The following is an 11,194-nucleotide window of genomic DNA, read 5'->3' as shown; positions in this document are numbered from 1 at the left end:
CTTCAGGTGCCCACTGGACCCAGGCACACACACTTATACCTATGGTGACAGGGAAGGGCCCAGCTCAGCCAGATCTGCTCCCATTAAAATAACAAGTCAATATCGACTGGCCTTTGGACCCTGAGAGCCAGCGGTTGCATACCGGTGCCCCCCCACCTCCTGGCCCAACCTGACGTTGCCCTTCACTGTCCACCACCCCACTCCCTCCCTTGCCCCTTTCCCCTCACACTTCCTCCATCTCCCTCCCCCACTTTGCTCTCTCATTCCCAGTCAGGTCAGGCTCCACCCCCCAAGTTCAATGCCACCTTCTCCAGGGAAAGGCCTTTCTCCCCCCGGGCAGCCCCTGGAGCTACCTGCCTCAGGAAGGGTAAGTCTGTCTCTGGCAAGACAGCAGTCCCTGAGTGGCGTAGATACGCCCTGGTCAGGACACTTGTGTGGGATCTCACAACCCCACAGGGCTCCAGGCGCTGACACTGGGTGCAGAGCTTCTAGAAGAGAATTTCAGCCTTGCAGAACAGGGGGCGTCCAGCTCTGCTGCCACTCACCACCTACCCGGGTGAGGAATAAAACACCTCTGAGCCTCAGTTTTCTCATCTGCAAAATGGAGCAACAATGAGAAGTACATTGTAGAGTTGCAGGGAGGGTAAAACAGCACACCGCATGTGGGGCAGTCGGTGCCAAGCGCAGGCAAGCACACCTTTGTTGGGGCACTGCTACTTCAAAATAACCCTATTAGAGACACTCCAATTCTGCTGGCAAATAAGAATCTGGACACTCGCCTCTGCCTTTTCTCATTAGGTTGGATGGAACACTAAAGGAGAAAGCAGGAAACCCTCACACTGGGTGTCTGTATGTTGGTGACACTTAAGACCCCCAGGGACAGCCCTGACCCTGGGTGTCTGTCCCAGTCCCTGGACTATACACAGCCCCCTTTGACAGCTCACCAGCTAGATGGTGTTAGAGCCTCATTCCTCTTGAGCGTAGAGAGTACCCCTGCCCCCCCTTCCCAAGGCATGGCTCTAGAGGAGGATCTAGAATGCTCTCTGTAGGGTAGGACAGCCCCTCTGGGTATAAATGTGGGCTACGCCCTTCAGAAAACCTATCAAGGCATCCAGAGCACCAGCTGGACTGCATTTTTTGACCATGAACTGCGCTCTGGGAAGACACGTGTGAAAAGAGAACACCGTCTGACTGTAGATAACACCCTTCTGTAAGACAGAACACCCTCTGGGAAGACAGTTTATTACAGTGTACACACACCCTTCCAGAAAGCAGAACATCTTTGGAATATCAGCAACACCATCAGCCAGGAGAGACCATCACTCAAGAGCTTAGCACTCTGTGTCTAAGCCTCTACCCCTAGGAGAGGTCAAAACACCCCCGGGTGGAAACACCCCTTAGTAAGGAACACCTTCAAGCAGCTTACCACACCACATCTGGGGTACCCCCAAGGAGAGCTCTGATGCCTTTGGGGGCAAGACTTATTAGTGTGCACTTTGCACATGTTGACCAACACCCTGGGGATGTGACCAGTGCCCATCTGATTGTTCTGACCGCCCTTGGTCCCCTCTCACACAGATCTGATTTCTGTAGCACCTTCTGTGTGGTGCACATTTGGGCAATTTACATTCCCTCTCTGAACCCTCTCGGTGAGAGGATGCAGGAAAAGGCAGATTTCAGGGTGTGTCCTGCCTTGTAATGCACATAGTAGGTGCTCAGTAAAGTGAGAGCTCTTGCTGTGCAGCGTTCCTGGGCAGGGGCTGCGTGCTCACTCGTTAGCAGTATCACCAACACTCACTTGACTGAAGGAAGCGTCTCACAGGAGGGGGATCATTAAGCTGTAGTTAACATCCCCAGGGAGGCTGCAGGAGCAGAAAACTGTAGTTAATACCCCGCGGAGAGAGGACACCCTCAGGGCGTTTAATGCCCCTAGGAGAGAAAGAGAGGGAGAGAGAGCAAGAGAGGAGGAGACACCCTCACCAGCCTGCAACACCCAAGGGACTGAATTTATTACCCACGCAGGAGGGAGAACATCTTGGGTCTATGATATCCATTAGACTCCGAACCTCCTGGGAGAGAGAGGACCCCCTCCGTGAGGGCTGCCAGCCTCCCCAAGAGCACTTTTAACTCCTGGGAAGATGCCTTCAGGTGTAGTGAACAGCACTGGAGAGACAGAGGGTGAAGCCAGGAAGGGGTGAGGTGACCTCTCACCCCCAGGACCCACTTGCCTAACCCCATCCTCCTACAGCTGCGGGACCCACACAGGTACAAGGCAGGGGCAGGGTCAGATGGAGCCCGGCTGTGAGCAGCTGCCTGGCATTCCCCTGTCAGCACTGGCCTGGACGCCGTGTGTGATTTAACCCACAACAGCCCGAGGTAGGTGCCATCATTAGCGTCAATGGGGAAACAGAGGCACCCACGTCACTTGCGCACTACTACGCAGCTAGTTGGTGTTGGAAACGGGAGGACTGGCGTGGGGTCTGTGTCAACTGCCCAGGTATACCACCTGCTGAACACTCCTGACCACCCCCCACCCACCCTGGAGCCGCTTTCCACAAGCTCCTCACCTAAGCCCGCTCTGCATGCCCAGCACTGCCCAAACCATCCCCTGACCTCCACCTCTCCAGGACAGAGCCCACTCCACCCTGTTCTGGGGCGGAGTCCGACTTCAGGGCGCTCCCTGAGGGCAGGGCCTGCGTCTGATTCTTCTCAATCCCCATGGAGGGCGTGGCCCGCCCTCGGGGGGCCTAGGGAGGAGGCGGGGAGGGAGGAGGAGGGTGCTGGAGAGCAGGGCGAGGAGGGAGGCGAGGAAGGGGCCCGGGCTCCTCGGGGGCTGAGGGGTGCCAGGGACTGGGCCTGGAATGGGGCCAGGCTGGAGCATGCACGCTGGGGGCAGCGGAGGGAGTGGGGATCGGAGTCTGCTGGGTGGGGTAGCGGCCTCCCCCCGCCCCACCCTCATCCTGGCCCCAGACGGGCCGAGAGGCCCCTGGAAGATGGTGGGAGGAAGTGGCCGGGCGTGGGGGGCGCAGGGGCAGGTTCCTTCAGGGAAGACAGACAGACAGCCACACAGGCAGAGGGGAGCCTGGAGGGTGCGTGGGGGCCAGGCTCCAGGGGAAGAATGGGTGAGGGTGTCGGGGAGATGAGACAGCGGGGGAGGGGGTCCCAGAGAAAGGACAGACGGACAGGGCTGGGGGCTGGGGCAGGGAGGACAGACAGATGGCGGGAGAGAGCGGCGGTGGGTGAGGGAGGACAGACAGGGCATCCTGGGGACTGGTGGACAGATGGACGGAGGGGCGGCAGCTCCGCCGCGGCCCGCGGGGCCGGGGCCAGGCCGGGGCGCGCGGTGGCGGCCAGCTCGGGGAGGCGGAGGCTGAGCGAGCGGCGGTGTTTGTGGAGCTGTCGGCTGCGGTGGAATTATGAAAAATAGCAGGCATCGGAGCCGGCCTTCAGCTTCGATTAGGGGAGATGGGACATGACAGGTGCGATCAATACGCAGCCGTTCTATAAAGTGTCAAGTAATGAATCAATTTCGACTAAATTTTCCATTTTTCAGAGGCCGTTCTCCGAGAGAAGAATATCCTCTTTTGTAAAGATATTATTATCGATTTCGGCGGCAATTTGACATCAGGGGTAGTTAATTCCACTCAGAATAAAATTGAAAACACTTGAGAGAGAAAAGAGAGAGGCGAAGAGTGAGACAGAGAGGGAGAGAGGGGGAGGGAGGGAGGGGCTGGGAGGGAGAGAGATGGATGGACAGAGAGACGGGAGATACAGAGGGACGGACAGAGCGGGGCAGGGATGGGGGAGGGAGGGGAGAGAGGGAGGGAGAAACTTGGAAGCAGCGGAGCCTGGAGTTCCAGGGAGACAGAGACGGAGAGACACTCAGAGATGCAGAGATAGAGATGAGAGATAAGACAGACAGACAGAGACCTCAGAAAGCGCAGCGCACAGACAAATGAACGTCTCTGAGAGAAAAACCCAGATGCGAGGGACTTGCCACAGAGGTGCAAAGAAATGGACAAAGACAAATTCAGAGAAGGATGGAGAAAGAGGCAGGAGAAACGGACTTTCTGAGAGACAGAAGTGTGAGAGACTGAGGAGAAACTCAGGGAGCTGGAAGGACGCTGGGGGGAGCCCAAGCCCCAGAGGAGAGAGTTGGGGACAGAGTGGGCTGAGAGAGGGAGGGGAGGCAGCGAGGGCCTCAGGGGAAGGGCAGAGGCCCAGGGTCAGAGCTGAGGGCAAATGTCGAGTTGGGGGTCTGGAGAGACCATCCTGTCCTGCCTATTCTGTTCCCCCAAAGCCATGTGAGAGGGGGTGTGTGTCTGTCTGTCTGTCAGCTTCTCTGCAGGGCAAGGGATCTGTCCGACCCCCACTGGGCTGTGGTCCCTCTACGTGTGTCCCTGAGGGCTGGCGTCTGCATGCATTTCCTGGAGTCTGTGTGTCCTTGCACACTGGCGAATCCCACTGCCTCCTGCAGGACACCGTGTGCGTCCCTGTTCACGTGCATGCTCGAGTTGTGGGTCCCTGATCTGGCAGCCCCATGGGCCTCAGCAGCAGCCAGTGGTGACAACATTTCTGGTTAGTGCCTGTCAGTCCCCAGCTGAAATCTCCATTTATCCCTGAGCAGGTCACAGGCTGCCTGGGAGAAGGAGAGACAGGGGAAGGAAGCTCCAGAAGGGGACCCCTGGGTCTGAGAGAGGAGGATTTGGACCTGGTTCCCTGGGTCTAAGGGAGGAGGGCTGGGTCTGGACCCTTGGATCTGAGGGAGGAGGGCTGGGCCTGGACCCCTGGGTCTGAGGGAGGAGGAGGCTGGGCCTGGACTCCTGGGTCTGAGGGAGGAGGCTGGGCCTGGACCCCTGGGTCTGAGGGAGGAGGCTGGGCCTGGACCCCTGGGTCTGAGGGAGCAGGGCCGGGCCTGGACTCCTGGGTCTGAGGGAGGAGGGCTGGGCCTGGACTCCTGGGTCTGAGGGAGGAGGGCTGGGCCTGGACCCCTGGGTCTGAGGGAGGAGGCTGGACCTGGACCCCTGGGTCTGAGGAAGAAGGGCTGGGCCTGGACCCCTGGGTCTGAGGGAGGAGGGGCTGGGCCTGGACCCCTGGGTCTGAGGGAGGAGGCTGGGCCTGGACTCCTGGGTCTGAGGGAGGAGGGCTGGGCCTGGACCCCTGGGTCTGAGGGAGGAGGGCTGGGCCTGGACCCCTGGGTCTGAGGGAGGAGGCTAGGCCTGGATCCCTGGGTCTGAGGGAGGAGGGCTGGGCCTGGACCCCTGGGTCTGAGGGAGGAGGGCTGGGCCTGGACCCCTGGGTCTGAGGGAGGAGGCTAGGCCTGGATCCCTGGGTCTGAGGGAGGAGGGCTGGGCCTGGACCCTTGGGTCTGAGGGAGCAGGGTTGGGCCTGGACTCCTGGGTCTGAGGGAGGAGGCTGGGCCTGGACTCCTGGGTCTGAGGGAGGAGGGCTGGGCCTGGACCCCTGGGTCTGAGGGAGGAGGCTGGACCTGGACCCCTGGGTCTGAGGGAGGAGGGCTGGGCCTGGACCCCTGGGTCTGAGGGAGGAGGGCTGGGCCTGGACCCCTGGGTCTGAGGGAGGAGGGCTGGGCCTGGACCCCTGGGTCTGAGGGAGGAGGCTGGGCCTGGACCCCTGGGTCTGAGGGAGGGGGGCATGAATGGCAAAGTCTTCAGCGAGGCAACCGAGCTGGCAGGAAAGCCAGCACTCTCTGCCTCCCCAGCAGAAAAGCCTGTACCTGCTGCCCCCTAGTGGTCATGGAGTTCAGGCCAGTCAAGGGACAAGGAGCTGACAGGGTCAAGGAAACCTAGGAGGGAATTCAGAGACACTGACCCAAGTGGTAGCAGATGCCAGCAGCCAGGGATGGAGAGAAGAGAGGAAAACCTAGGCATCAGAGAGAAGACAGACAGAGATCTGGAGGTATAGGAGGACAGAGAAGGGCAGACATAGAGAGAGATGATCAAAGGGCAGAAGCAAGCAGACACGCCCAAAGAGAAAGGAAAGAGGTGGAGACAGGTGGACACAGAGGGACAGGTAGAACAAGGCAGGTGGACAGAGCGATACAGAGAAGCCAGGGCCCAAAGCCAAGTGCGCACCCAGAGATGAAGCAGAGAGCTGGATGTGGGGGTGAGGCTAGACCTGGACGGGCAGGCTGGAGCCTGGCAGGGCTCCAGGGGGAGGGCTCCTGTGACAAAGCTTGGGAGAAGAGCTGGGGACAGGGCTCCCCTGGCCGGGGTCTCTGCCTACCACCCCCGCCCAATACCCCCCCACCCGGCGGGCTGCCCGGCGGAGGCGACAGATTGAGCGATGAGACGCATTACGCACTTAATCCGCCTGATTGAATGTTTTGCTTTCGCCCAAATTGAAACATTAAACAACACGGGACGAGAAGAGGCGGCCGCAAATCACTCATGAAAGATTCATCTTCTCCCCGGCAGCCGCCACTGCCCGCCTCCACCGCCTCCCGCCCCAGTCGGGAAGCCTGGGGTGGGGGTGGGCGCTGGGGCAGCACCCCTGCCCACTGTGCTGGGACCCAGCCCTCATGGCCCAGGGAAGTCCTGTCTTCTACCCACAGGTGGTCTCCAAGAAGGGGACCCCAGCTTCCTGGCCAGTCCGGGCAGCATGACCTTGGTGCTGTCCCTGCCTCCCTCTGGATGGGGAGACCTTTGGTCCTGTCTGGGGTCCACCCTCTTTAGCTCTTTTCCTGGACCAGTTTGAGACTCTGGGGGCATTGAAGGGGCCCAGTGTTGGGGTGAGGTCTGGGAGCCTCCTCCCTATGCAGGGGGCCTTTCTGGGCTCTGGATCCAGGAGTAGGGGTGGTACCTGGAGAGTGAGTCAGAGGGAGGTGGCCATAAGGTCATGATGAGTGGAAATGGGGGACAGGAAGCATGAGTGTGTCCTCTGTACTCAGCTCAGTGTGTCTGTCTGCATGGGTGACTGTACTTCTATCTTTATGTGCCTGTATTAGTGTAACTTGCTTTGTGACTGCCTCTGTGCCTTTGTGATCTTGTGTGTGACTGTAACTCTGTAGCCTCTCAGTATCTGTTTTTCTGTGTCTTTCTTTTTTTTTTTCTTTTTCTTTTTTCTACAGTGCTGGGGATGAAATCCAGGACCTCACGCTTGCTAAGCAAGTGCTCTACCACTGAGCTATACCTCAGTCCTTCTTTACTTTTTGATTTTATTTTCAAGACAGGTTCCAAGTTGCCCCGCCAGCCTCAAGCTGGCAGTCCTCCTGCCTCAGCCTTCTGAGTAGCTGGGATTACAGGCATGTGCCACCTCGCCTGGCTTGAGTGTCCCATTCTCTATGAACACCTTGTATGTAGGTTTTTATGTGGTGCGTATCTGTATCAGTGAGACTTTCAGGGCGTGACACTGCATCTGTGTACGCCTGGGTCTGACAGTCTGTCTGTCTGGGTTTGTGTCTGCGTTGCTTGCTCTGGGTCTATTTGGAGGTCTCTTTACTGTGCATCGATGTTTCTGGATCCTTATGTGTGTGTCCCTCTGACTCATCCTCTGTCTCTGACTGAGGGGGGCATCTACTGGGGCCAGAGACAAGTCACCAGAAGGCCAGGGTAGAAAGGAGCTGGGGGGAGAGGAGGTGAGAAAGACAGAGAGAAAGACAGGACAGCGGTGCCGCCTGAGAGCCTGGGAGCAGGGAGCAAGCGCGAGGCAGCTGGGGGGGCATCGTGGGCGCCACGGCCGGAGCGGGTGATCAATATTCGATTTAGGTTTTAATTCCGGGGCTTTCGGAGCCTGTCAGCCCTGATGTATGAGCTCACACCGGGGCCGCCCAGCCAGCCACCCCACTGATGCCCATGGCCTAGTGGCCTGTCCTGGCCCCAGCTCCCTTGCCCTGCAGGCTGTGGGCTGTGGTAGAGGGGGAAGGGGATGGGCCACATGAACTTGAACCTGGTGGCTCACTCACCTAATGCATCTGCAGCTGATGCTCCTGATTCCCCAGGCCAATGCTGGGAGGGAGACAAAGTCCCACACCCTGCCTGGGGCACTGGTCACCCACGCATGTCCACACAGGTACCTCTGAGCTCACATTCCTATGCACACATACACAACTCCAACATGTGTCCACATACACTGCTGGACTTGGGCATGTGTCTCAATACCCCAGATTCAATCACACATGTGCACACACAGATTGTGACATACATATCCTCACATGTGTCCACATACAAACTCTGACATACATACTTGTGTCCACTTACACAAACCCAGAGCACACACAAACATACAAAGGCCTCCTGTTAATGGGAGGTAGGAACAATGGCAAGAGAAGCAAGAGACAGTGACAGCAAACGCATAAAAAGACAGACATGGTGACAGAGACCTGAGACACGGACTGATAAAGAACAAAAGAGAAAAACTCAGAAAGTAGGAACGGAAGCAAAGAAAGCAGCAGCGAGGGGAAGCTGGGAGGACACTAGGGCAGGGCGGTGGACAGGGATCAGCCCGTGGGGAGAGGGGGAGCCCTCCCTTCTCCAGATGCCCCCCCCCAAACCCTGTCTCTCTCTCAGGAAGATGGATCCACCGCCCTCCCTGATGACAATGCTGTCTGCGCAAACTTTAATTAACACTTTGAGTTAATTAGTTCGAGATCATTTAGGAGTAAAATGTTTTTATTAGGGAGGCTGCGAGCCTGTTGATGGATGGGGCGCGATTCGCTCTTCCGCCTGCGGGGACAGCCGGTAAACAGAAATCAATCAGGGGCCTCCCAACCCAGCCCCCCAGTGCCCAGCTCCCAGCCCGGGGCCCAGGAGTCCTGGCTCGGCCTTCTCTTCCCCGGGGGACCAGCCCTCCTGCCTCGGATCGGGGACGCAGGCCCCAACCTCCTGCCCAGACCCGGGATTCCTGAGCCCAGCTCTGTCCCCCTCGCGTCCCACGACCCTGACCGCGACCCCTGGGCTGGACTCTCTCCCAGGGCTCCCGGGCTGAACTGAGGACGACCCCCTGCGGGGGCTCCCGGCTGCCCTCGACGCCCCCCTCCCCGGGTCTCGGAACTTTCCCTCCGCCTTCCGCGCCCGCCGGGCCCCAGGCCGGCCGCCCCTCCCGCGGGGTGACGGCTTCATCAGGTGTCCGCGCGGCGGGCGGGCGGGCGGCCGGCGCGGGGAGGCCGGGCGGGGGCGGGGGTTCCGGGGCCGATAAATCTTCATCAGGCGGCGGCGGGGGGGCCATTAGGCGCTAATGGGAAGATGGAGGGGCCTGTCGGCCGCGCGGGCCGGGCCTCATTTGTCCTGCTTCCCGCTCCATTGGCCGCCGCCCCCGCCCCGCCCCTCCCCCGCCGCCGCGCGCCCCATTTCCGCTCCGAACCTTTGCAAGGGACCTGGGGGGGCCCCTAGGGGGAAACCCGGGGCGTGGAAGGAAGATGGAGTTGGAATGCAGGAGCAGCGTTAGAACTGGGAGAGGGGGTCTAGGGCACCGAGAGGAAGGGGTTAGGGCGCCCAGTTCAGAACGTAGGCGGCTCTGGTAGAACGCAGGCGGAGGGGGCAGAAACGTCCCAGGGAGGGGTCAGAAGCCGAAGAAAGTAGGTGGAACTCCCCGGAGGAGCAAGGCACACGGAATTAGAGAGAGAGGGCCTGGAGCGCGCAGCGGGGCGCAGGATCCGGAATAGGGGAGAGGGTCGGCTCGCCGGCCCAGCCTCTAGGGCGGGGGCCCGGGAAGGCGAGCCCGCAGCGTCCCTCGAGGCAGAGGCGCGGCCCCCGCCAGTCGCCGCCGCCGCTGGCTCCCGGACTCGCGCCCCCCGCGCGTCCACTCTGATTTCTCTGCCCATTTTTCTTCCTCTCCTGTCACTCCGGCGCTCGCCCTCCCGCCGCCGGCCGCCCCGCCGCGCTCCGCTTCCCGCGGGAACCTCCGCTGCAGCCAGCCCCCGGGGCCGCAGCCCTGCTCCGTGCCGCAGCGCCCCCGTCTCACCCGTGCGGACCCCCTCAGTCCCCACCAGGACCACGAATTACAGACATGTGACCCGCCCCAGAGAGTCACCCCCAAATTCCTGTTCCCCCTCCCAAGAGGAGCCTGGCCTTGGACAGCCCTGGAGCTAGGATCCTCCCACACCATACCCAGACGCAGGTACCGGGTCTCCAGGACTTCTGGGTCCTAGTATTAGATTTCCCGACAGGAGTCATCTGTCTAGGTACCCACAAACCAGGCATGTGAACCCCACTGTCCCGCAGAAGTCCCCGTGACCAGGCAAACCAGGGATCCTGTCAAATAGGCCTACGCTTCCTATTGGGTCAGCCCAGACTCAGAAATGCCAAGGACTGAATCCCCAGTCCAACCCCAGGTACCCCCCAAATGAAGATTCTGGGCTCTGGTTCCATTCATCCCAAAACAAGCCCTCCAGACCAAGACACTTAAAGGATACTGGAAATGGTCTTTACTCAACCATCCCAAAATAAGTACCAGTAACTTCATGAGTCACCCATAACCTAGGCAGTAACCCCAAATTAGGCAGATGCCCCAAAGTTGGCACCCCTAGACTAGGTTTTCCTAGGGACATCAGGACCTCAAGATAAATAGCCCATGTTCTGGACAGATGGGCCCTATCACCCCACTTAGTATGTGACCTTCATTCTCAACACAGACTAGAAAATGGGATTGAAACTTGGTCACCCTTAAACTGAGTGACCGCAAGCTTGACAGCTGGATGTTCAGACTTAATTCAATATTGGAGTTGGGTCCCCCCAGTTTAAGTCCTCCCAAACTACTAGACATCTGGTTCCCCAGTCTGTTTCTACTAAATCAAGATCAGAACCCCCCCCCTCCCCCAGCAAGTCTCCCTGACACGAGTCATCTAGGTCTCTACCATCACCCATGTCCAAGCTAAGCCTTTGGACAAGTTTTAATAGCCCTCTGCAACCTGGCATCTGGAACCCCAGTATCAGCTGCTCTTAATGTACACAACTGAGCTTTTACTTCAGTGAAACCCACTCATGAATTATGAGCTCAGTAAATTACCCCACAAATTCATCATCTAGCTTCCCCACCTCACACAGCCCTAAAGTTAGGACTTAGTAGCTTTCAGACTACCCTCTGATCTCCAAACTTCAGGTACCCCATTAGAATACCATTAGAACCTGATGGTTACCCAACAAAGTAGGTAAGTCAAGAACCCCCAAATCAAGTGTCAGTCATCCTAACCCAAACTCCAGGAACCCCTATTATCAGACCCACTAATCCCCAGCACTGA

Source organism: Sciurus vulgaris (assembly GCF_902686455.1).
Source record: "Sciurus vulgaris genome assembly, chromosome: 17".
Lineage (NCBI taxonomy): Eukaryota > Metazoa > Chordata > Mammalia > Rodentia > Sciuridae > Sciurus > Sciurus vulgaris.
This window is presented reverse-complemented; position numbering follows the sequence as displayed.